This window comes from Acomys minous, assembly GCF_964271855.1.
Source record: "Acomys minous genome assembly, chromosome: 14".
Classification (NCBI taxonomy): Eukaryota; Metazoa; Chordata; class Mammalia; order Rodentia; family Muridae; genus Acomys; species Acomys minous.
The window spans coordinates 100264078-100291331 of record NC_140496.1 but is presented as its reverse complement, the minus strand read 5'-3'; the positions used below and the strand labels follow the sequence as shown (position 1 = coordinate 100291331).

The window sequence follows — 27254 nt, the reverse complement described above, 5'->3', positions numbered from 1 at the left end:
AGGGGGAAAAAAAAAAGATAATCAGGCAACTTGGAATGTGGAAACAATTATGGAAATGAAGCCATCAGAAAACCACACAAGCTGCTCTTATTCCTAGCTGTATTTTTGGGAGACACGTTTTGTTGCCCGGCTTTTTCACTAGCACGCCCCTCCTCTGCAAGGACAAGAGATGCAGAGACGACAGGGCCAGGGCGGGGGCGAGTTGATGCTGCCTGTGTTTTCTCTCCCCGTGGCCCACAAACAGAGAACAACCCTCTCCTCGTTAGAAACCTCATCGCTCAGTTGCCACCTTAGGATGCCTGCGTAGGTGATTATGCTTCTTCACTGAATTCAATAATTCATGGTAATGGTAAACAAGGACAGGAAGGAGGATTTAAATGCACCTTTAATCCCTGGGGTTCACTTTAGCCGCTGCCTCCCAGGCCTCTGCACTTGCCGGCCCATCTCTGCAGCCGCCTCTTGCCCCACATACCCACAGGGCTCATTTTCCTATCTCATTCCTGAGCAAACATCATTTCATCAGAGAGCCCTTCCTCATAGCTCTCTAAGGGGAACCAGCCATTTATTCGGCTCTGTGATTTGCAGCATTTCTCATCATCTGACAATCTAGTTGGGGACCCGGTTGCTCTCTCCAGCAAGAAGGCACATTTAGGAAGGCATGCATTTTATGTTGTTATGACACACCCCCGGACCCTGGAAGAATGCCCAGCACACACATGGACTCAGCAAACGCAGACTTAAATACAGACTTAAGGGAAGAACCCTCAGACACCCATGCCTCGTGACTCTAACCTTCTAACCAAGCTGACCCTTACCACGTTCTTCCCCCATAGGCACACCCTCTAATTTGAGTTTCACAACTCTTTCATTTCCCTGGCTTGACTTGGCACCAAATCCTGTCAGCAGAGAGGTGTGAGGTTGGCGTCTGCTTCCCTTGAATGTGGCTTCACCAGAGCTGACAAGTCTGGGTGGTCTGAAGAGCAAATCCCACCACAGAAACTTCCTGTGCGCGCAGAGCTCAGAAATATGAGGGTTCCTCTCAAAACATAACTTCAAAAGAGAAAGAGAGGCAGTTTGTCAAAGCTGGGCCGATCCAAGTACCAAGACAAAGGAGGAATTACAAACTGGGGACCCTCCGTATCCAGGGCTCAGTTCTGGATAAAATAGTTGGAATGAAGACAAAGATCTCCCTAGCAGACAAATCCCTGATAAATCACAGATATACCACTGTTAAGAAGGGAATCTTAACGTCCGGTCCCTAAGGCTCTACCTAGTGATGTCCTTTCAAAGATTTCCCATCTGAATATGGACACAGAGAAAGAAATGGCTCTTCAGTTGAGGAACTGAGCAAGCGTTACTTCAGTCAGATGGCCAAGTCCAGTGTCAGCAGCCTAAGGTTCTATGATTGTCTAACTCTTGAAACCATGTGTGAGAAATAACGATTTACTGTGTGATCATTTGAAGCACCCCAAACTCTGCTAACCATGTGTGTGTGTGGGGGGGGGGGGAATCAACCAGACAACTAAAGAAAACCAACAACAACAACAACAGAAGCCAGCAGAAAAGGACCCTTCAAACCTATACAGGTCTTCAGAAAGAGACGCTTTGCACCACTGTCACAGCTAAGAGGCTTAACAACGGAATAGAATGTGTATCCTAAAGGTTTAGGAGATCTAAATAAAATAAGCATTTTAGTAGTAACAATATATGTGCCAGTTCAACAACTGTAACAAATGAACCGCATTAATTTAGGATTTAACAACACAGCTCTTGTGTAGGGGACATGAACTAGGAAGTCTATTGGGTGCTCAACATTTTGGCAAATCTAAAATTGCTTGAGACTTGATAGGCTGGGGTCAGATGGACGGGAGGAGGGCTCCCCCTTTCAGAGGAATAGGGAGGGGGAGGGGGGAAGAGGGAAGGAGAGCGGGAACGAGAGGAGATGAGAAAGGAGGGTACAATCGAGATGTAATGTAAATAAATTATTTTAAAAATTTAAAAGAAACAAAGGATATTACCACCTCCCTTATATTGTTCTAAATAAATTGAAAGCATCCTCTTTACCCATGCCGTGTGGAATAAACATAGACATAGCAGTTTGTCAGAGCTTACACATAAGCCGATTTTGTTGGTAATAGAATAGTAGATGCCCCTGGTAAACTTAGAGAAGGCCAGTGTATTTACTTTAGGGGTACTTGCTAAAGGCAGGGCTGCTGGGAGTCAACCTCCTCATCTTGTTATAGACACCTCATCATCTCTCTCCAGGGAGCTGAACGGTAGCCTCTGTTATTAAGAATGAATCTTCACCTGGGAGCCTGTGCCTGTCCCCAACAGTGGTCTCCAACCACTGTCCTCTGCAGAGTCAGTTAGGTCCTAGGGGAGTAGCCACACAGAGGACCAGCAAATGCTCACTTGGTGTGACTGGGAAAAATCCTTAATAAAATGAGAAACTGGAGCTAAGGGAAATGACTCAGTAAAGTGCTCACAGAGTTCCCAGAACTCTGGTACTAATAAAAATGCCAGGTGTAGTGGCACATGCTTGGAATCCCAGGCCTGGGGAGGAGGAGGCAAGAAGATTCCTGGGACTCACTGACTTGCCAGCCTGGCATGAGCTCCCTCCTCCTCCTCCTGTTCCTCCTCCTCCTCCTCCTCCTCCTTCTTCTTTTTCTTTCTTTCTCTCCCCCCCCCCACCTCTCTCTCCCTCTCTCTCTGAGAAATTGACATTCCCAAGTCACCATGCACTGAGAGACAGTAAAATTCAGGACAAACTGCAGGCCAGGCTTAGCAGCATGATCATGTCAGAACACGGGGCAGAGGCCTTCAGGCAAGGAGGGCGGCGTGAGACATGTCAGCAAGTTCACCTACCACCAGCTCTCTCTAGGGAGTGGGTGGACTTACAGCGTGGTATGCACCGCAGCTTCTGCCCTTGGACTTGTTTAATAAACAGCTGTAATCAAAGGCATTGTTCCCAGATGTTCCTGATGGCTGGGGACTGTCTTAAGCCCCTTGATTAAACAGGAAACAGCAGAAACACAGTAAAGAGAGAAAAACACATGAATTTTATGCGATCAACAAATTCTCTGACTTAGTTTATCCAAATGTTATGTAAATCCTTAATGTTGTTTACCTCATTATAAAATTGTAATATGAGTCATTAAGCTAGCAGGAGATAGGTTTTGAACTTTGATCCTCATTTTTAATGCTAGTCAAATGCTTAAAATTAGTATTATTTATATATAATTTCTATGACAGTCTTTAGATCTCTGTATAATCACATTTCAGAAGCTTCACTGCTCAAAAGAGCTGGCTAGTTATATGAAAGGAAATACATTCCTTAACCAAAATTTTTTTTTATCTATATAAGATATTTTGACAACTTTCACATTGCAGCCTTAGCACCAGTGACTTCCCATGAGAGGAAAATAATATTTCTTCACGGTATAAAGTCTGCAACAGGCAAATTTTTAGACCAAACTTTTTGTTGTTGTTGTTAACTAGCTGTGTACCACTTTATGTGGCCTATCTCTAGTCTCCAGAAGGACATTTAGGATTCTCAGCACTGCAGGGCTTGTCCTAAACTATCTCCCATGGTGCCCAGGGACAGGTCACTGGCGGTATGCAGTGCCTTTCCTGGCAATAAGACACCAGCTTCGCAGAAAGAGATAGGAGGGTTGGGGCCATGTTGACTTCCAGCCACCTTCTTCCCAGGTGTGCTGGCTCAGTTTCTGCTGGGCAGCCTCTCATGGGGGGGGGGGGGGAGGGAGAGTATTAACTGTTCCTTCCTGGTTCTGCCTCAGAAATGCCATATGGCTTTGGCTGTTACCATCACTTTCCTGTGCACACATGCCATGCATGTGGAGGCTGGTGGATGACCTCAGCTGTCATTCTCAGAAACACCATCTACCTCCTTAACGGAAGAGCTCTTACAGCCAGGCACTTAAAAACTAAGATGGGTGGCCAGAGAGCCCGAAAGGGTCCCCTGTGTTGGCCTCCTTGGTGCTGGGACAGTGCTGGAATTACTAGAACATTCCACTATGCAGAGCCTTTTCCTGTGGACTCTTGGGGCAGAACTCAGGTCCTTTTGCTTGCGAGGCAAGCTCCTTTACCCGTGGCACCATCTCTGCAGAGCAAAGTGTTCATTCTCCTGAAGTGGCTTCTCAGTTTCTAAGATTCAGACTCTCTTTCCTGCTGCGTCAAGAACTCTTTAGCTACTATGATGTGTAAGCATTTTCTGCCTATGTCTGTCTTCACCATCAGATTATGAGGGTCTTAGTGCATGGACAGCATTTGTGGCCCTAATGTTCAGTACAGTGTGGAGTAATTGATGTTCAATAAATGCTTAGTTGTGATGTGAGTGTCCGCTAGTTGGTTGGAAGGAGGTGAGGTGGAGTCTAAATGTTCTGTGCTGTTTGATGCCTGGGTACCACATACTTAGAAAAGACAGACAGGCTGAGAAATGCACGGCACCCCTCCTAAGGCCTTCATCACACTCCACTAAATATTCATTTTGCCTAACCCCGCGTCTAAGTTTGTTGTAAGCAGAGCTGGTGTCCTTCTGTCTCCCACTTCTTAGAAATGCAAGCACAGAATCTGGGTGGTAATGGGCACATGTTTTTAATGCATTCAGTCTGAATAATTCCCAATTCTGTTTCTAGCTCTCCTTTCACAGGCTGACAACAGATGGCCTTTACTTGACACTCCGACCCTCAGCCTATGACTGGACTTTCCTGCGTTTTCTACATTGCCCTCCACATTTAGTCTTCTGTTCTCCCACCAGCCTTGAGCTACAGACAGTCTTGGTTCCTAACCGTCTTTTCTTTTCCCTTTGAACTCTCTTCCGTTAAAAGATGATTGCTCAGGCTGGAGAGGATGGCTCAGCAGTTAAGAGCACTGGCTGCTCTTTCAGAAGATCTAGCCTTGATTCCTATCACCCACCCTGTGGCTCCCAACTTTCTGTTACTCAAGTTCCAGGGGGATCTGATGCCCTTTTCTGACATCTTGTGGGCATCACACATGGCGTACAGAGACATATGGTACATGCGGTACAGAGACCACCCACAAACATAAAAGAAAATGAAAAATTTATCATTTTCAGAGGTCATTACTCAAATGAAACCTTATACGCAAATATCAATATATCTTGATCGTCAGTTTGACAGGATTTAGAAGCTCCAGGGAGAGGCACATTTTTAGACATGTCTATAAGGGGACTATTACAGTGTCCCAAGGCTGTGGGCTTGCCGAGTGCTCTGGCATAATCTTGTGGATTCTAACTTAGTTCCCTACCTGGGTATTTGCCTTCGGGACTTCCTCTGAGGACGGCTCTCGGGTTCTTACTTGAACTTCTCGTTGCTAACCTCACCGCACAACGTGCACTAGACCAGCAGGCTGCACTAAAGGTCTAGTGCGACAGCCCTGTTCCTCATCATGTGGCCCCCAGCTAGAGTGGCCATGTGTGCGTAAATGAAGTGTACCCTGCACTGTCAGCCCTAAAACACTAAGCAGGTTCAGCCGCGTGTTCTTTTACAGTCCTCCCAACCTGGGCCCAGCATTGAACACAGATGCAAGGGTAAAGCCCTGGGGCAGCACAGGTGAATACAGCCATGGAAATAAATACAGAAATTGAGAAAGCATGCCTAGAAATGGTTATAATTTGATAGTGCTACATGATTAAACTACAGGACAAGTGGAGTTGTCTCTAGAAAATACACTAATCTTCAGCAGAAATGCTTTCTTTTCTCTTTTGTACTTATTTATTGGTGCTGTGGCCTAAATCCAATGCCTTGCAAATGCTAGGCAAGGGTACCGTTGAACCGCACCTCTCCTTTTAAAGCAGATTTGATAAGCAACGTACCAATGTGTGGCACATAAACAGGAAGAAAGGACCCCTTGAGCTTGAGCTCACAGTGCTGAAGGACTCTGAATAAGACAGAAAGACAAATGTCTGCTTTATTCAAGTCACCACACTTGAGACACCCTTGCCTATAGCTCTAGATGATGGATTAGAAAGAAGCAGAGCTTCAGGGAGGACTGGCTGCTCCTTGTAGCTTTTAGTAATGTACTTCCAGAGGGAGATGGTCTCAGGTGAGAAGTGTCTCTCTGTGAGCAAGGGTGGAAAGGAATAGAAAGTCTCGCAGCTGAGAGCCTCCGAGCATTGGAAAACACAGATGCTTCTCTAACCTCAAAGAGTGGGGATTTTCACTAAGCACTTATGTCTTCCCCTCAAGGCCTCTTAGATGATCCAGTGGGACCAGGGGGGAGGAGAGCTTGTAGGAGAAGAGAGGCAGGGTGCATCCTCCTGTCCATGCTCACATCTCAAAGCAGATACTGAAGGAAGAATGAGCGAGACAGGGTAACCATCAGGGCCAGAAGGTGGGAGATCTCGGGAATTTGATCTGGAATGGAATTCACATGTGGTACAGAATTCACTGGAAGCAAAACAAACAAACAAACAAACAACAAAGCACAAGGAACTGTATTGACAGGGAAGCCACAGCTTGACAAGAAGAGGCTCCTGCTTGTCCTTTCTCATGAGCCCCACGTTTTCAACACTCCTGTGAGACTCCGGACTCCGGAAGGCCAGCGTCACAGTTCCCTCCACTTCGTGAGAGCTCATAACTCCTGCCTAGCCTTTGTAGGTCCCTCTGTCACTGTTATTTGTCCCTGAGTGTGACTTGCAATTTTGTTTTTCTCCTCCATGGTATTGTAGGTTCATCAGCCAAAACAACACATGGACGCATCGGCATTTGAAATCTGTGGGGCAAGGGGTGGTCAGTGCTGGGCACCACACACGACTCAATAGGGGGAGGGTGGGACATGTGCTAAACCTGCTTCAGACGGGGGCTCCTCCTTTTCGAAATGGCTCTGTCTGACACCCGTTGATCTAGCCATTGCCCGTTCCTTCCTCTCTCAAACTGGCATACGCTTTAAAACCACACAAGGACCAAATCAAAGCAATGCTTCCAGAACACAGCACAAAAGTCCACCCCCAAGAAGATCAGAGTATGCAAACTTCCTGAAAGTGCAGTGCTATCATTTGGGCTTTGGCAGGCTGTGGACAAAGTCCCCTAGTCACTACGCTAAAGCAGTAGTCCAGGAGAGGCTTTTCTCAGCCTGAGTCAAGGCTCAGCGCTGCAGCAGCCGGGCTCCATACCTGTCGCTTTGCTCTTCCACTGGCCCTGGCACAGCAGGAGGGCAACAGGAGGCAGGACACCAAAAGGAGGAAGAAGAGAGGAACACATCATGGAGGATACGGGTCTCAAGTCCAGGGTCTGAACTTGGGCTGATGAGAGCTATGCTAAGCAGTGACGAGCTAACACCATACTCAGTGAGAGAAACTGCCGGCTGTCCTCCAGACGGGAACATGGCTGTGCTGTCTCTGGGCCTTTGTTGAGCATCCTGCCCAGAGCCAGAGGCAAGGAACGCCAGAGAGGCACAGAGGTGGCAACAGAGGAGTAAAAAACACCTTTTGATGGTTTTGACAGAAGCCAGACACACGGCAGAGCCCATTCTGTGTCTATATGTTCACACTGAGCTCACAACAGAGAATAGGAAAGCAACTACATTCATGATATCATCAAAGCAGAGCAAAATACCGAGAAATAAGCTCAGCCAAGGACACAAAAGGCTTATACATGGAAAACTATAGAAAGCTGATGAGGGAAAATAAAGAAGATGCAAATAAGAAATGAAAAAAACCCTCATATTCATGGGTCAGAGACTTAAAATTGTTAAAATGTTCCAGACCACACTAAGTGATCTTACAGATTCATAGCAGAAATAAATATTTTTTTAAAAATCCTGAAATGCAAATGAAATTGCTAAATGTCTAAAATGACCTTAGGAAAGACCAAAGCTGGAGAAGTCACTTTCTAATTTCAAACCATATTACAAAACTACGGTAACTAAAATGGTATAATTCAGACAAAGGACACATGTGTAGACCAATAGAACAGAAAGGAGAGTCCAGGAATAAGCACACACTATGTATAAACAGTCAGCTGACATTTGATGAGAATGACAAGACTATAAAGTGGCGATGGTACAAAAGTGACGCCCATTCCCTGCAAAGTGTGTTTCAAATTGTGAATTTTGATTTTTTTCCCCCTAGGCTAGTACTATGTAGTGTAATGGCCTCTCCCAATGCCAGGCAGTTCCCACAGCTTTCGGTTAACTGTGAAATCTGTACCCTGCAGTGTACTGTGTCACTAAAGATGGGTGCTTGGTCAGTCAGGTGTATCAGAGGCACTTCAACCTGTGACATTTCTAGTTACTGCGGGGTTATCAGGACACAAAATTCAAGATTTTGCTGACCCGTTCTGTCAAGGCACTGGAGTTGCTTATCACAGCACAACATCTTCCAGCTCTCTGCAACTCCCTCTTCCTTCCTACCTAATCACACAGGGAGACGCCAGTGCAAAGTGAACAGACTACAAATGCGATGCTAATTCACTCTGACCAGCTCCCCACTTTCTGGCCCAAGGCCCTTTTCACTGCACTAACCCTCAAAGTCTCTCCTTTTAGCCAATTTTCTGCTCACATAAAAAATGGAATACACAGAATTATTCTCTATAATGATGATAATGCCTTCCACAAGCTTTTACTGATTCCAGAAGAAATATGATCTGGTTGTGATTTTAAAAATATCAATTTTGTAAATGCATCTTTCCTTCAAAAGTTTGGCTAAAGTTTCTAAGGGGAAAAGTTCATGTGACAAAATGGAAATGTCATAATGAAATTAAATACATTATAGCAAACAGCAGTAATTAGTCACTTTTCCTATTGCAGAGCAAGCTTGGAAGACAAGCAACGAATTTCATCTGTCAAGTACAACAAATGATCAACTTTTACAAGGCTGGAGACTTCATGCTCTGACACTGATAAGTTCAGGTAGAAATGAACAGGGAAAGTCCTGGGGACAACCCGTGGAGATGTAACTGTCTTGCTTTGGCTTCCCTCCTGGTTGATCGTGGGTTCTGAGCTTGTGGAGAGCTTTGTGCACATGATGAACATGTTCCCCTGGACCCCTAGAAGCTACCCACCCACTCACTGACTCTTCTCTTCCCTGCCCAGTTAAAGCTGCTCGCTGTGCATGATAAACGGGAAAGCAGGAGAGAGAAAGAGAATGAAATCCAAAGACATTTATAAGGCTATATGTTACCTCAGAAAGCTCGTGGTACAGAGCAGCGGGCTCCAGCTGGGTCCAAGTCTGTCCTCCTCCCTGAGAAACCCCAAGGCATTTAGCGACACTGGCAATGACTAAAGATGCAGCATGCCAACACAGTAGGCCAGGCACAGAGGCGTGGGCTATGGCTGAGAGCCGCAGAGCTACAAGCTGGATGGGAGAACCGGGACTGATGATAATCTTCAGAACTGTAGGAACCAGGGAAGGAGAGGAATACAGACAGGCAGCTCGGAGCAGACAAGAAGAAACAGGAACTGACTCTCCAATTGCCAGAGAATCTTTGAACACAGACACAAATGGGAAAGAAAGATGCTTCTCAGCTTTACATTACAACTGTCATTTTTTTGGCACAAGGCCCAATACTGAGAAATAGAAAAGTGTGTGTGTGTGTGTGTGTGTGTGTGTGTGTGTGTGTGTGTGTGTGCGCGCGCGCCTGCTTACTTCCCAATTCTGTCTCTAGAGGCCTAGCATCATAGCCCAGGTACAGTGGGGCAAATAAGCTTTCCAGATGTTAATGTCTTCACACTATTCTCATATTACATCCTTAGACTTATTCACCTGACGCAAATGCGACTTTGTCCCTCCCCATTTCCATGCTCCCCCCGTAGTGTACTGCTGAGAGTTATTCTCAATAGTATGGTAATGTGTACTGCTAATTTGCCAAGAAGGCAGATTGTAGTTACTACACACACACACACACACACACACACACACACACACACACAACTGAGCTTAACTGTAGAAACATTTTATAATGTATGTATGCATTGAGACAAGTATACTAAAACATCACATCAAAACCTTAAATATCCACAGTTTTAAAATGAGAAAATAACATCTACTAAAAGAAAGGATAGACTAGTTTACAAAATGTACAAGATGAGCCTCTTACATATTGTGGCAAAAAAGAAAGAAAGAAAAAGGAAAGAAGGAGGGAAGGGAGGAGGGAACGAAGGAAAGAAGGAGGGAAGGAAGGAAGGGAGGAGGGAACGAAGGAAAGAAGGAGGGAAGGAAGGAAGGAAATGAGTCTCAATAAGTGAAGAAACACAAGAGCAAGCACCGCAGAATTTCCAGTGAGTACAACACGAACATCAAGATAAACACAAATATAAGATTTCAACATATTGAACACAAAGGGAGTTCCCTGAGTGTTTCCTGCTGTCCGTGAGCACAGGCATGAGAAGGTGTATGCTTCCTCACAGGAGAATGCCAACTTACACATGAAGGAGTGGTGGAAATAACGACTCACGCTTGGCATCCTCCATAGACACGGTTGACTCTTGCGGAAGTCACCGATGCGCATCAACACTCAGTGTGGAGGTTCAGAGAGAAGCAGCCCATTCACATAGCCTAGAATTCCCACCCCACCCCCCCCACCGCCGCCAACACACAATAACAAACTCAAAAATGAAAACATGGTGATTTAAGGTGGGGCGGCCTGGCAGAAACCAGGATGGCTGCATGCACCCTCTGCTGTGAGAAACTAGGAATGGGGTTTTCTTCTGCAGCATTTCCACTAGCAGCCAACTCTTGAAATGCGGCCAAGGGATTGCCGTAAAGTTTGTTCATAAAACAAGCTCACCGCTTTTACTGACTGCACACTTGCCCGGAAGGCCTTTGGGCAAACGTGCATGCTGATTCAGGGCTAAGTGACCTCCAGCCCAGCCCTGCCACTGGCCAAGCCACCCTTGTAACTCCACAGGCAAGTCATCACACGGCTGAGTCAAGGCCAGAGCTAGAAGAACCTGGCCTACAGTCTCAGGAACAAATAAAGACGTGGGGCTGTCAGATGAGAAATCAGAAGGCCTGACTAACCATCCTAGGAGGGGATAAGGCTGGCTGTTCTGGAGGGGTAACGTACAGCCTGTGGTGTCTGCTGAACGGAGACAAAACTTATGAGAATGGAGTGATAGCAAGTCATGGGCAGAATAAGTTGGAGGACAGGAGTTACACAGCCAAACGAGAAGGAGGAATAAAGAAGAGCAGCTAGGCCTGGAGAACCCATGAGGAGGTGGCTACAACCGAGGATGTAGGACTCTTCCCCCTCAGGGGAAACGACTCTTCTGGCTCATCGTCAGGTAGAGAGCAACATATCTCTCTCTGACTGAAAGAAGTAAACTGCCAAGAGTTCGGGCTCGAGCCATGCTATCACTTTGCAAAGCAAGTCTTAAAAACTCAAGTCATGAGGAAGTCACAGGGCAGGGAGGACGGTGTGGGGGCCCAGTGCTATGTCTAACTGGTATAAAGAGTGCTGTTCCCACTCTCTTCCTGGCTTTAGGAGGGTAGCTAGCTCTTGAGGTTTATCCACCAAGAACTGAGGTGAGAGATGGTTTTTCACTTTAAAGCGTCTCGGAACTTTGCTTTGCACTTTGCATGCTGGTAGGTAACCTCGCTTCAGCAATTAGCTTCCTATTCAGAGCGGTTTCTTAAGCTCTGCTCGCAGTTTCGACCCTGGAGTCTAATGTGACCTCAGAGAACAGGAGAGAGGCCTGCCGAGGGCGGGCAATGATGTCCACTTGGTCCTCAGGACACCCACATGGAAACCCTACACCCATGTACGCAGCACAGAGTGAAATCTGTTTGAAGCCATCCACATCTGGGTGCCCTGGCTCTTTAATTCCTACCAATATAAGGCCCCTCCCAGAGCACAGTACTCATGTATAGGACTGAACGGGACCTATCACTAAGCCATGAAGATAAATGGAAAAGACATTTAATCACCATCATATAAATGATCAAACCAACTTAAAAAAAATGACAAGTAATATGTTGAAGGCCACAGATCCCACAAAGACGACAGAGCTGCCATAAGAACCTAGACTCTCATATTCCAAACACCTCTAGCCGGCCACTTACAAAGCACAAGCTTTAAGTTAGTGGTTCTCAACTTTCCTCACGCTACACGGTTCCTCCAGTTGTCATGATCCCCCAACCATAAAGTTATTTTTGTTGCTATTTCAATGATGCAGTTTTGCTACTGTTATGAATGGCAGTATAAATACCTGATATGCAAATGGTCTTAGGTGACCCTGTGAAAGCCTTGCTCGACCTCCAAAGGGGTCGCACCCCACAGGTTGAGAAGCGTTGCTCTAGGTGTCTCTAGGTGTTCGTGGAGGTACTTCGGCATCTTCACCCCCTCCTCTCATGCCCTTGGCTGAACCTAAGGCTTCCACTGCGACACAGCCCAGGAGGGTGATGCATCACCAAGGCCAGAGAGAGGATGGCTCAGGGCTTATGGAGAGCATACACAGACAGAGGATAGGCCTGCTGTAGGTCAGAAGTGAAATGTCCCCCACAGCCACTGCTTTGAGGACTAATTGGAAGAGGTGGGTTTCTGAGAGAAGGTCCTTGAGGTTTATAGCTGTGTTTTCTGTCCCCTCTCTGTGTCCTGATCCCCCAGATGTGAGCAAAAGACCCCTGCTCCTGCTCCTGCCACCTCAAATCTTGAGACAACATAAATCTTGCCTCCTGCAAAAACTTCGTGTCAGGCCTGTGGTCACAGCAGTGAGAAAAGGAACTAATCCAAGTCCATATCCAGGAGAGCAGGCAGCATGCAAGAGCAGTGTGTGCACTGGGATCGCTGTACACTCACCGGCACAATGGACACTGTGGCCAGGTTTAGGTGAACACCATGTTTTTAATGTTTATGAGAGAAACAGGACAACCACCATTTTGGTTCTTCCTGTCCTCAAGGGACCCTCCTGTTTTCTCTTTTAATCTTGGGACTTGAGTGTAATCTTCAGTTTTACAGATGAGCAAATTAAGGCCTAGAAATGTAAAACAATATGCCTAAGGTCACAAAGCCGGCTAGAACAAAGGCTGGCCTGGCTGGAAACCCTTGCTGCTTCCTTTATCTCACATGAATAATGCCCCAAGTATGGTCCAAGCCATTTAGAAACTTACAATCAGACTTAAACTCTCTGTTGGGTACAATCACAAGCCAGAGAGCATTTGAACTAACGTTTGTACTGAGGAGAGTGGCTAATGGGTCATTTGAGTTGTAGTAATTCATACTGGGGTTATAGTGACTTCCCCTTTGCTCCAGCCCCAAGAAATAAGAGTTATGGTGGACTGCCCACCCTTAGGAGGAAGCTAGGGACCTTAGGGAAGAAGCTGCTCACCTTTAGGCATGAGTGTTCAACTTCCAGTAAATTAACTTTATTTGCTGACAGGCTCTAATACTGTGTGTGCATGCCTCCTGTGTCTGTGTGGTTTGGGAGGACAGGGGGCGAGGAGGAAAAGTAACTCATTGTAGCACCTCAAGTCCTGATGAAGCTACATGAATAATGATAGCATATTTAATGTTTTTACTCATGAAAACATATGTAAATCAGTTCTGTTAAACATCTTATAAAACAGCCAGACCCAAATTGAGCTTATCTGATAGTTGTAATTGCTGAGTGCATTTGGCAAGATTTAGATTTGTCACTAGACCAAAGAAAGCATCAAGGTTTTGAATACTGAAGAATAAAAAAAAATTAAAAGGAAAAATTTTCCTAAACAATCTATTTCACTGGCAAGTACTGTCCCATATTTAGATGTCCAGGGTTACACAATCTCAAGGCATAGAGACCACCTAACTGGCAGGGTTTGTTAGCTAGACTTCTTTAGAATGGCCCAGGTTGCTTAGAGAAACTGTATTAAGTGAACCAAGGCTGTCTGTCCTGCCTACACCATCACTTATGGAGGGAGCAGGGAGGGGAATTCAAGTCACTTGTTTACCAGACTCAAATCGCCACACAAATTTGAACCTAAACCTGGCTGGTAGCAGGATTAGCAACTATTGGTAGAGTAAACCCAAGAAGGCCCTTTAGCAATTCAGGCGCTGGGCGTTCAGGGAACACTGGGCACGCACCCAACCTTCACCCACTTGCAAAAGGAGTTTGTCTAGGTCTGCCATTCACTTTGTTCTCAGACTTACAAATTACTCGAAGGAGCCCTCAAAAGTCGAGTATTTTGTGGGTAATGTGACATTCCCAGACCAAAGAGTTAGTCAGGAGAAAACTGCTGCAATGTCAGGAGCAAATTACGAAGCGTTTGAGGAAGATCATTCCATTTACAAATTGACCTCTAAGTGCTTTGGAGGGCCTTTAGGTGATCCCGTTAATAAGACTAAAATGTTTCCAATATCCAGCCACTCCTCAAATCACAAGCTTGAGAAAATTCTAAGTAGTTTCTGATAGCTGCAACTTGCACAGAGAAGGCAATGAAGAAACTGCTACAAAGCAAAGCCCTTTTGTCGCCTGCGGTGAGGGGGGGATCCTGAAGACCTTTGGTTCATCCCGCACAACTCTGATAGCTTTAGGAGCTGGTCTCAGTAACTCTTTTCCAAATTTTGCACTGGGGTCAAGCTTTTCCCAACAGACAGACCATCACACAGGTGAAACTGCAAGGTGCAAAACGTCACCTCCCACAACTCCTAGGGAACCATTTCTCATCACCAGACAGACTTCACTGAGTTTGGAGAGAAGCGCCCCTACAAAACACGCTGCGATGGAGCCCAGTGTCCCCGTACCAGGCTCATCAGTCTACAGGCATGGCCAATGCAACCAAGCGTTTTTTCTATCTGCTTTGCTTTTTGCTTTTAGGAAACACGAAGTGGGAAAGGGCAGGGTAGGACACACATCGCGAGGAAAGTTCCGTCCCAGGAGTTTGGAAAGGATAGGAGACCAGAGAACCCCGAAAAAGCCCCGTCCTGCGGCGACTCCGGGAACCCCCATCCCGCGCGGCGCGGCGCACCGCACTCACCGCTCTAGCTTGCTCCTTCTCGCCGCCGAGCCCAGGAACCAAGCGTCCCGCCGTTGCTGCATGCCCCCGAGGGAGCGCGACGGGGCGACGGGGCTCCGGCCAGCCAGCAGCGGAGTACACGGGGCAGGCGGAGGCCAGCGCCTGCTCTCCGACGTCCGCGGCTACGCGCCGGGAGTCCCGGGCAACTTTGCCAGGGCGAGGAGGTGGGGGTGGAGGGGCGGCCCGGTCCCGCCCGGCCGGTGCCTCTGGAAGTTCCCACGGGAGCGCGCCCCCCGCCGGCCAGGCTCGGATAGGCGCCGCAGAGAGCCAGGGCGGCCCAGGGAGGCACTCCGCAGAAGCTTGGCTGGGGACCTGGTACCCATGGGGGTGGCCAGCTCGAGGAGGCCACCTAAGGTTCTCTAAAGAGCTAGTAGCCCGTAAGGGCCCTACAGAGAGAGTCGCACCTCAGCGAGAGACCCACACTGGAACGCATTGCTCTCACTCTCTCTCTATAAGTGAAATTACCTGTTTGAAGTGGCTGCTGGCGAGTGTATCCCAACCCCACACCACCTGTGGGAGGCAGGCTCTCTGCCAGGACCAGATATGATACTCTAAAGCCTGAATCCCCAAGCTACGCTAGAGTGCAGGCAATCAAGAGTCCAAGAACAGTCACCTTTGTGTTACAACAGGAAACAAAGCATATTTAAGCTTCTTGTGGGAGTCTCTCTGGCCTCCCGCAGTGAACAGTCCTGGATACTCTGTTTCAAAACTGACCTACCTTTGGCAAATAGCGTGCCAAGAAAAGCGGGGTATAAAGGCTTAGCTGTCTGTCTCTCCGCTGAAAAACAAAATCCAGGTCACAGCATGTTAGAAGGTGGGCCTTCCTGGTCGCCTTATGAGAAGATACTGTGAAGTGACAAGCCCTTCCCACTCAGCCTCAGACGCTTGGGAAATTTCTAGAGTGTGCGTTTGGGCGTACGTCGCCAATTCATTCAATCGTGTGCATGCAATGAGACCCTTCTCTGTGTCCATTGATGGATCAGTTTGTAAAGTGCACAAGCTGAGATTGAGTTCCATCCTCACTCGCCACCCCAGGTAAAGGATCTTCCTCGCTGCACCCGCCTGTCCTGCGGGGTCCCTGCTGGAAAGGCGGAAACAGGATGATCCCTGGGGCTTGCTGGCCAGCCAGACTAACCCAAGGGTGAGCTGCAGTTTCAGTGAGAGACTCTCTCAAAACAGAAGGGGGAGAGCGATTGAAGAAGACCTCTGGCCTTCACACACACACACACATACACACACACACACACACACACACACACACACACACACACACACAAACACAAACACACGCGCTCTAGAACCACCTTCTAGGAGACAACCGTCTATCAGAATCTCTATGATCATGAGGTACAATGGGTCTGACAGGTGGCCACAAGATGTGCCTGCTTTCCCAGAGGATCTGAGCTTCATTCTCAACATCCAGGACAAACTCCTTTGTATTTCCACTTCTGGGGCATCTATATACACACTTTTTTTTTTTAAAACAGATTTTGTGACCTTTGAAGCCAGTGTGCTAATATCATTCTATTCACCCATTGGCTCTCATCCCCTAAATGGTGAGAGCCTTATGGGCCCAGGCCTCCATAGGAATATGCCTAGATTTTGAACAGCATGTGCAATCTACGATGATTTCATCTGGGAGTTCAGCAAAATCACTATGGTGTGTTGCGTCTGAACTGGATAGAGGAACCCAATTTACTAAACTAATGTTAAAGAAAGATTGTATGTTTACCAGAGCAAGCAGGAAGTTTGCACATGGGTGCATAAGAATTGAATTAAAAGAGTAAGCAGGCGATGCACAGACCAACATGGCCAAGGGCAATGCAGAAAGTCTCAAACACCAATTCTCAGGGCTCCTTACTCCACAGTAGCAAACATCAACTTGATGTTGTCAACAGAACTAAGAAGTGTAAACACTACTCAATCGCTGCCTTCCTTGACTTAGTCAGAAGACCTGTTCAGAGGAACAAACAACCTCGTAGGGAAGGGCTTTGGAAACATTGTTGCAGCCTGGGGACTCCATGAACTCTGCAAAGGAAAACCTTGATCCTACGGAGTCAGATGGGATTCCTGTTATCAGTGAGTCCTTCAGAGAGACGGCACCTACGCCAAAGGAGAATGCCATTCCAGCGCCCCCTAATTTTTAACAATTGGGGGCAGGTATGAAGCGAAAGCCCTGAGTCTTAAGATGAAGTTCAAGGATTATCCTTTAGCATCTTCTTTAAGTCCTTGTTGGGTCAAGGATGCATCACTTCTGTTGTTGTTGGCTTCTTCCAGACAGGCTTTCTCTGTGTGGTCCTGGATATCCTGGACTCACTTTGTAGACCAGGCTGGCCTTGAACACACAGAGATCTGTCTGCCTCTGCCTCTGCCTCTGTGAGTGATGGGATTACAGGCATGTGCCACGACGCCTGCCTGTCAGTGCATCACTTCTTTCCTAAATATTTTTATTAGTAAAACCCAATTAAAATTAGTACCACTTAGTAAAGACAAATTAAAGCCAATACCACAAATGGCAAGCTGATGATGGCTATTGGCTGGAAAGTCTCTCAAAACCTTTTAAACAAACACTGAACAGCTTCCTTGTGTTCTTATATTCCTGGGAAAGCATTGCTTCATAGAGGAAAAGAGGGTTCAAGACTGCAGCCTTGGCAGAGCTGTGCCCCCCTCCATCACATGCATCTTCATGGTATAATGTAAGAGCTGCAAGATAAATTATTAAACAAATAAACAAGAATAGCAACTGCTTGCGGTGGAGAGAGGCAACAGGATCCTAGGATGACTTTCCTGCCTGGTTTATGGAAATATACCTCTCTTCCTCCATCCACTCTTGGACTTGTAATCATGTGAGCAAGAATTCACACGCCTTTTACTTTGGGAACACTGTGAGCTGAGGCTGTGTTGAAATATGCTGCCGTGAACCACTTAGCACTGAGGCTGCCTCCAGCAGCAGGCAGAAGTGTGAGAACATGGAATGGTGTAAAGCAAGAGATGTCAGTGGTCCCCTCCACCTGAGGGGAGGTGGGCATGAAGTCCCACCCCTGGCTAAGGAGGTCTCACCATTGATAGCCAACGGGAGGGAGAGGGAATCAGTTTTCTTTAAGACTGCAGCCCTGGCCACCAACCATGCCCAGAGCAAGGGCACATCTGAGAGCATACGGGGAGCACAAACTGTTCAGCTTGCAGCACTTATGTCAAAAGGTCTACAGCCACCTGTAACTCCAACTCCAGATGATGCAGTTCCCTCTTCTGGCCTACATGGACACCTGCATGCAAACAACAAATGAATACAAGCACATAACATGAATAAAAGTAAACTCAGATCTTTAGAAAGATAACTAATGTGTCAAGACAGCCACAAAATAGTTAGAAAAATATTAATGCCTATTTAGCTTTTAAGTTTATGAGAAGTTCTTAAAAATAACAGAAACGGTATAAAACATCACAAGAAATAATAATTGATTTTACTACAAAGGGATACACGTGTATGTAACAAAACTAATTCCATATTTTTAAAAGAATAGTCAGGCAAAACATGTGCATGCATGCACATGTGTATGTGTATGTGTGCTTGTGTGTGTGTGCATGTGTGTGCGGATGTACATATGTAAGTGCAGGTGTCTGAAGAGCCCAGGCACATCTGATTCCTCTAGAGCTGGAGTTACAAGCAGCTGTGACCTATCTGATGCGGGTGCTGGGACTCATCCTGGGGCCCTTTGCCAGAGCAGCAAGTGCTTTGTACTGTGAAGCCATTTATCCAACCCCGACAATTTTTTTAAAGATTTATTTTTAATTTGTGTATGTGTGTGTGTGTGGGTGTGGGTGGCATGTGTGTGATGTGCCCTTGGAAGCCAGAAGGCATCTGATCCCCTGGAGCTGAGGGTGCAGGTACTGGGAGCCTGTTCGGGAAGTAAACTTGGGTCCTCTGGAAGAGCGGCGTGTGCTCTTAACTCAAACCATCTCACCAACCCCAAGAAATTCTAATAGTCAAAAATTTAATATCAAAGCAGGACAATAGTATCTATCAATTGGAAGGAAAGTGGCCAAAAAAATACATGAAGATATATTTCAGTAGGTCTAACTATAAAAGGAGTACAAACTGAAAGGAGACGCTGCTTACTAGCATCCAAACTGGCAGACTGCTTTAATTAGCGTATAAAAAATGGGCTTTGTTATAGCATGTTCATATGTACTATCTGTAGATCCTCTCTTGCCCTGTCTCCTATTGGCCTCTTTTCTTTCCTGGTAGTCCGCATTCTGCTTTCATTCCATGTAGTTAGTTTTGTGGCCTACACCTCCACAGCCTACATACATGAAAACTAAAATCTAGGATCCACACATAAGAGAAAATATGTGGCATTTGCCTTTCTAAGCATGAGAGACTTTGGTTTGCATAATAATTTCCGGCTTTATTCAGTTTCAGGCAAATGCCATGCTGAATAAAATGCCATTGTGTTGTACACATTCATCATATTTTCTTCTTTATCCATTTATCTGTTGATGCATATGTAGCCTGGCTTTTTCTAGCCATGGTGAATACTGTAGAAATTGCCAGAATGTGTGTGTGTGCTTTTTTTTTAATGGAAGTGCCCAGTATTGACTAAGATTTAAAGGGAATGTATGACTTTATGCATTGCCGGGTGAGAGTACGAATTAGTTTGACGACCCTGCTGGGTGATTTGCAGAACGTTGCATTCATTCTCTCAGGGACATTTTTACTGAGGTGTCCCTTATGACCAGTGCTGACCAAGCAGCAGTGTGGCCCTGTGCTCACTGCCCACGCATTTTAAGAATGAAAGTTGGGGACTGGAAGAAAATCCTGGAACAAAGAAAGAGTGTTTTTATTGTTCTTAAGGCTGCATCGCAAGGCTTCTGAGGGCGCCAGTCAATCAGTGGATATGGAGAGAGGCCTGTAACCCACTCAGAAGAATGGGGAAGACTAGGTGTGAACACTGTAACCAAGGCTTCAACTTCTCTTTTACAAATACACAAAAATAAAATAGAAAATAACTGTTTTGTGTTTAAGAAAGCCCAGAAATTCAATAATCACAAAAGGAAGGTTAGAAGTGGTAAGAAAGCATTCTTTCACTGACAATGCATAGATATATGTCTCATATATACATCTATAAAATAGTAATATATCCTGTTATAATTTATGAGGACTACACATGAGAGAACTGGAACATCAAGAAACCTAACAATACCTACAATGTGTGATTGGGTAATTTAACATTTGGGAGTTATCCTACAGACACCATCACTACAGACTCATGAAGACTTTAACATATGTGTGAACATTTCAGGATACATAATTGATATGCTATAAACAATACAAATAGCCAATGAAAACTGTGGTGAGAAACTGTTCAAATATATTTCCATTCATTAGCAGAATAGAATAGTGTGCAGACATAAAAATCATCATTCCTAGACCAGATAATGAAAACATTATGTTTATCATTTCATATTATATTTTTAATAAAAGGCAGAATACAGAGCCATATAATCAATTTTGTTTGCTTGTACCGTGTGATTTTTGAAAAAGTGAATACTAAATCAATGCACCATATGTGTGAACTGATATTATTCAGAGATAGGCTAGAGAGAGAGGTCTTAAATATTTGTATAGATGTTTCCTGAAGATTACACATGAATCAACAACTATGGATGCCCTCGTGAAATCATGGGATGGGTCCATTGACAAACTCTAGTGGAAAGAAGGACAATGCTTATGAGATCCCCGGGACTCACCAGCCTGCAGGAGATCTGCCCAACACCTCCTCTCCCTAAGGTCTCTATGATAATATAATGTGTAAGTGAATGCCTGGGGGAAGTGACTTTCCTGTGGTGCAGCTGCCCATGCATTGCACAGGGGACTTCCCAGTAACGCTGCCTTTTAGTCTTGCTTGCTCCTGTCAGTAACTCTAATAAATCCACTGGCTCCTCCAAGCTGGAATCCCTTCTTGGGCCTTTCATCCTCCCTCTGGATGAATATAAATACATTTTTTTCTTTCTCACCAAGAAAACCCATGCAAGAGTGGCGTGCTCAAGCCAGGCATGGTGGCACATGCCTTTAATCCAAGTACTTGGGTGGCAGAGGCAGGCGGATCTCCATGAGTTTGAGGTCAGTCTGGTCTTCAAAGAGTCTAGGACAGCCAAGAGTCTGTGTAACAGAGAAACCCTGTCTCAAACAAAACAAAACAAAACAAAACAAAAAACCAGAGTGTGAACTCCATATGAATATAGTCACTTCCTTTCAAATATTAACAATTATAAAGAAAATTATAGCATGTCTAAGGTATCAGGGTAGAACCTAATACTTTGTAGAAATAATGTATAAAAAGAGAGACACTCAGATGAAGAAGGGATGGCTTGTCACATTTTAAATTGTTCATGAAACAAGACCCTAAGTTGAACTTCTGTTTTAGTCATTTGCTGCTTCCCTTGAGCCCCCTTGAGTATTGGTGCCGTAGACCTGTGTTCGACAAGCACTCTACCATGTAGTCCCCAAAGGAAAGATCCTTTACAGATTGGTCAGCTGTGGCAAGCTGTGTACAAGAGATGACAATCCGCCACCACCTAGGGAAGCACGCTTCAGAGGTTCGCTCGGATCTGGGCCTCCCATGCAGGCTTTATCTTGGCAGCTTCTTCACCGCTATCCAGTGGCGAGGAAGAGCTCGCATCTGTGGCTTCCTTTGATTGGTTATCGTTTGCTGCTCTGGGACTCTTCACCCGGCCAAGGCAAGGGAAAAGACAAAAAAACAGCACCAAACAAATGAACAACAAATCGTTGAAAGAAAAGAAAGAAAGAAAGAAAGAAAAACAGAAAGAACAAACTGATCTACCCACAGCTGCTAAGTTGCAGGGAGATTGCCCCCAGTTCCAGCAGGGGAAAAAAAATCTTAAATAAAACAAGGTCTGTGGTTTGGAAAATCAAGTCCTCTGAAGCTTCAAAGACCATGGCTTTAATCCATGTGAGAGACAAGATGTAAATCGAACCATCTTCCCGGGAACCCAGACAGTTTCCTTTACTGGGGAAAATAATTTGATATGGAAAAAAAAAACATGGAAAACATCATGAAAACAACGGACACAGGGCCACCGCTGACACCTTGCCGCCAATTACCTAAGAGGCTGCCAACCCCCCTTAAGTTTGAGAAGACAGGGGTCATGTGGTGGCTTGTGTTTTAACATATTCTTGGTGCACTGCTGTCAGAAGTCCCTATCTGACTTGCTGTGCCATAAAGAGGGCAAGGTGAGCCTTACTAACCTGCACAGGCTCACTTCATTCTCTTCCCACAACCCAATGGCAGTTATGTTAGTTCCTGCCCAAATCCAAGGATGAGCAGCCATGGATCCCACGGGACTTAGAACTGAGCTCCTGAGTGCCTCAGCTACTAAGATATGAGAAACATTGGTCATCCCAGCACAGGCCAGTACATCCTGACTCAAAGAGTGAGAAGTGAGCGCATTCTGGTTGTGTTTCATGGCATAGCGCTGTGAGAACTGGCAATGTGGCAAACTAGACCCAAGAGTGGCCTGCCCGCTGCCTGGGCTTTCTGTGGGTCCAGGAGTGATGGAAAAATAGCACTTAAGACAGTTATCTGGGGCCAATAAAGACCTGGGAAAATACCAGCATTGGATGCAATGGGGACAAGGACCGGAGCCCAAAGATTAGAAGGAGTTGACCTTCAGAAGAGTGAAAGGAGCACCATAACTCACCCACTGTTTACTAGCATCTAGACACTAGAAAGTCACAAGGTGGAGAGCAGCGGATGGAACTGCTGAACTTTGTCTAGGGAGTGACAAAGTAAAATTATGCCAGTGACAGAAATAAGAGATACAAGAGAGATTCTGTATCTTTGTAACACTATAACAAAAAATAGTGCTGCATTTGCCTGTTCAAGTTCTCAGCCTAAGCAGCATTTGCATCACACCAGAAACCTTTAAGAAAGAATGACATAGCTAACAGCTGCAAGCTGCTGAGGGTCCACTCAAAAACAAAGCCATATCTGGACAACAATAGCATATACCTTATATAACAAGCTATCTTCTCCTCCTTCTGAGCCCCTGTTCAAGCTATGACCAGATATTTGCCTTGCCCGAGGCAGTCAACAAGAACCTGCTACTAGCAACACTTTCAGCTGTGCAAATATTTATCCTGGTAAACCTAAAAAAGAAAAAGAAAACACGTGTAAATAAACCCTGCTAGACTTTTGTGCGTTCTATGTACTCAGTGTTTTTCCTTGTTTTGCAACAGAAAGTTGTAACATGATCCTGGCATTCTTGTCTCTGGGATTGATTTTCTTTTTTTTTCAGTTGGAGCTGATGGATCCTGGCCAAATTAATATTTAATGTTCTTGTGTAATTTGAATAATAATAACACAGCAGACTGGTCTGACTGCACTATAGGAGCAATCTGAGCTGTTGCTCTTCGGTCCATTTGACATGGAAGGCAGCAGCTAAGCAGTTTTCCGTGTTCTATCACTTGAGGGAGCACAGTGGTTAGTGTTTCCATGAAGCAGGTTTGAAGGAGGCTTTGCTGCAAAGCAATCCATGAGGAAGCACTGCATGCGCCTCAGAGTGAACAGGGAGGGGTGAAAGAACTCACCACAAATGAAGCATTCTCCTCGGATGGTAACTTTAGGTAGTTCGATGCTAGGAGTGAGACAGGTAAGTGATGAGAAGCCCAGAAAAGCATCTTGGGGAGAAAGGCATAGCAATTGAGTATTTGGGACCATAGGTCAATGTCAGGTCAAGACAGTACCACACATAGCACTGCACCTTCCTTTTGTTCCCTAGGCTCCTCCACATTGGATGAGAAGAGCTTTAATGTTGAGCGAAATCCAGGGATGTTCTGGTCGTGACAAGCAGCACGTTACAGTTTCAGAATAAGACAGATCTTGTGTTTAAAACGAGTCACAGGATGCCTAAGCACCTAGTGACGTTAGCACATGAATATAGCCTGTCAAGTTTTCACTCAAAGAGGTTGTGAATTTCAGCGAACAAGTTGGGTTTTAATTTATCTTCTGTTCATATTGTGTTGAGTTCACCTTCTTTAAGAAACTGACAGTTTAGGGAGATGCTTTCCAAAAAAAGGGGGGGGGTCATTATAACAAATAGAAGTGAAAATCTGACTTGTCAAACTACATAGTAAAACACTTGAGGTTTTAAAATAGCTAGAGATAGACTTACAGAACTGAAAGGCATGTCTGGGGAATTCATTACACAAAAACATAAGAAAGGGGCGGGAGTATGAACAAGAGGTCAAGAGATGTGAAAAAGAACATAAAAAGACTCAACATGTTTGGCCAGACTAGAGCGAGGCAGAGGGAAATAACTTAGAAAGAAAGTCATGATCAGGTATTTTTCAAAATTGGGACAAGGATGGATTTCCCGGTTAGAGAAGTTTAACTAGTTCAAGCAATTACACTGAGCATACACTGCCATATCCACAAATTGAAGTTTTAAAGATGAACACAAACAATATTGCCATTTAATGAGAAAAAGCAGGTGAGTCGAGACAATCACAGACTTCTCAGCAGGATTAGAGGCTAGGAAAAACAAAACGTCATTCCCAAAGGGATGAAGGAAAATACTAAGCAAGTCAGATTTTAAGTTCCATGCAAAGAAGTATAGGAAACTGGGGGTTATTTTTTCACTGAAGACCAAACCTCAATTTTAAAAAAAAAGTAAAGAAAGGAAGGAAATGAACCCCAAAAGAAGAAGAGGTCTGCGGGGAGCATTTTCCTTGCGGTAAGTGGTAAGCGTATGAGTAAGTGTGAATCCACTCTGTCTGCAGCCAACACTAAGCAAAAATGGCATTGAAGAAAGGAAGAAAGAATTAGACATTAGAAAAGAGGAGCATGTAATGGAGAGTGGGTAAGAATGACGTGACTCAAATCACGAGGTTGAGTAAGAAATGAAATGACACTTTGAGGATTCCAGAAACAAATAAACAAAAACACACTTGCACACCCCAACACCCACACAAGTGAATAAATACATAGCACGTGAACCAACAGGCCTAGCCACATGTTATCTTAACGAGACAGACTCAAATTATAATAAGAAAATTAATATTAGGCAGACATTAATCAAAGAAAGTCCATGTAACATATCAAACAAAAGAGACCATACTGCAAAGAGAAAATCACATTTGTGAAAGAATTAATTGCTTGAGGAGTGGCTTTGCTGAAAAGCATCATTTTGCCTGTAAGACCATTATTTCACAATCTGCTTCTCATCCTTTAAGAAAGACAACCCCCCCCCAAATCAGTTCTAAAACTACTAAAGCCAGTTCCTTTTTTTCTCTTGTTAATTAACCCAGTGACAATCGAGCAGGTGAAAAGTCGCTTATCTCTCAGCAATGTCAAGACAGATGGCTCCTGTTCAGTGTTTGCCCTGTTTTACTTGCTACACACAATGCAGCTGAAAGGAATTTAAAATAGAGCAGGGGCTTGCTCTCTGCATGCAGTGTATGAATAATGGTACCAAGTGTTAAATTTTATACAAAATAAACCTGGCTTTCCAGGCATAGCAGCAGGTCCTAAGCCTGGTCCTAGCTTTCAGACACATCTTTTATAATCCACATCCGCCATCAATTTACTTTCTTCCCTCTTTCTCTCTGTGAATGACTAGATTCACCGTAAATGGAACAGAGGTGATGTACGCTCTACCCAGCACGTGGCTACTGTGAAGTTAGAACTGTGAAGTTGTACAGGAAAGCCCTTTAAAACCTTTTAGTGCCGTGTGAGATACTATTTATACTGTGCTGTGCTCCTATGATGGATGGTCAACATTAAAACCACTGTTTCTTGAACAGGTCTGTGAAACCCCAGTTATCTGTTACAGTGTGTCTTGTCCAACGTAAAACTCTTAAGAGCAGATTGCTGTCATTTATATATGCATTCAAATACAAGATAAACAATGGCCAAGCGCAACACTGTCACTGCTCCCCCTCCATAGCTGGGTGTACACACAAGCCTAGAGCTACATCTGTATCCAAAGAGGAGGAAAATAGCCTGGGTGCTCATTGTAAATAAATGTTTTCCCACCTCTGCCTTCCTGATGTTCCCTGAGCCTCAGCTGGAGTCAGGTGGGAGGAGGATAGAGGCATCTCATTGAGAACCGCCCATCCACAGTCACCTAAGCTCAGCAATTTGACCACCTCTAAGTTTCTGCAAGGACTACTACCTGCTGCAAAAGAGAGAGAGAGAGAGAGAGAGAGAGAGAGAGAGAGAGAGAGAGAGAGAGAGAGAGAGAGAGAGAGGGAGGTTTCTCTGGCCAAGGTTGTTCATTCACTGGATCACAGGTAACTTCCCAGTGGCCACATCCTTAAAGCAGAATGACTCACCATCCCCTGTTAGCTGCAGCTCCTCTGTAAGGGGTGGTTCTTTGAGAGAGCCTCCTCCATTACTGCTTGGCTCTGCCTTGTGCAGGGAACCACAGGTGCTTGTGAACTCATGAGAGAGAGTGATAGCCATGCTATGTCTATAAGACAGCAGTGCACAGCACCCTTACCGACCCTCTGACCCTGCACCAATGCACACATTGCAGCACCAATTAGAATCAGTACATAAATGAGAGAGAGAGAGAGAGAGAGAGAGAGAGAGAGAGAGAGAGAGAGACAGAGACAGAGACAGAGACAGAGACAGAGACACAGACAGACAGACAGAGACATACACACAGAGAGACAGAGACAGACAGACAGACAGAGACACACACACAGACACATATAGAGAGAGACAGAGAAAGAGACAGAGACAGACAGACAGACAGAGGGGACAGGACATGAAGTTGGGAGGAGGATTGTTGTGGGGGAGGGGACAGTTAAAGATAGAAATGGGAGAAGATATGATCACATTTCACTGTGCACATGTATGACATCGCAAAGAAATTTATTAAACATTTTTTTTTAGTGATGGATTTTATAACTCTGGTAAATGTGACTCCAGTGACTTTGCCTTCTCTCACTGTGTTTGGTCCTTACATTTTATTTAGGTAATCCTGAATTCTTGAGGTAGACCACATGAATCTAAACAAACAACAGAAAATGAGTGAATGAATTGATTAATTTTTTTAAAGATATGAATTGTAATACTAACCCAGTCATTGGCTGATTGTCTTGGAGGAGTCATTGGGGATCATGCCCTACCTGGCTGGATCTTAAACTCGGTCTATAGGGAGAGAGCTGAGCCCTGTATACCTATGACCAGAACATCACTAAGGGAAACTTGACATCATGTCAATCATATGATGAAAAAGAACATCACCATGAGGG

General features: G+C 45.2%; 1 protein-coding gene across 4 annotated transcripts in view; it reads right to left on the bottom strand.

The window, feature by feature from the left end:
• Positions 1-15455, bottom strand: part of LPAR3 (lysophosphatidic acid receptor 3) — a 65380-nt gene extending 49925 nt beyond the window's left edge. The window contains exon 1 of one of the 4 annotated variants that reach the window (XM_084756380.1): positions 15437-15455. The gene's annotated coding sequence lies outside the window, so the exon portion shown is untranslated. Of the gene's footprint in view, positions 1-2898; positions 2940-9160; positions 9181-14932; positions 15258-15436 lie in introns of those variants that run through there. The other 3 variants (XM_084756381.1, XM_084756379.1, XM_084756377.1) reach the window with 3 other exon arrangements.
• Positions 15456-27254: the final 11799 nt, after the last annotated feature.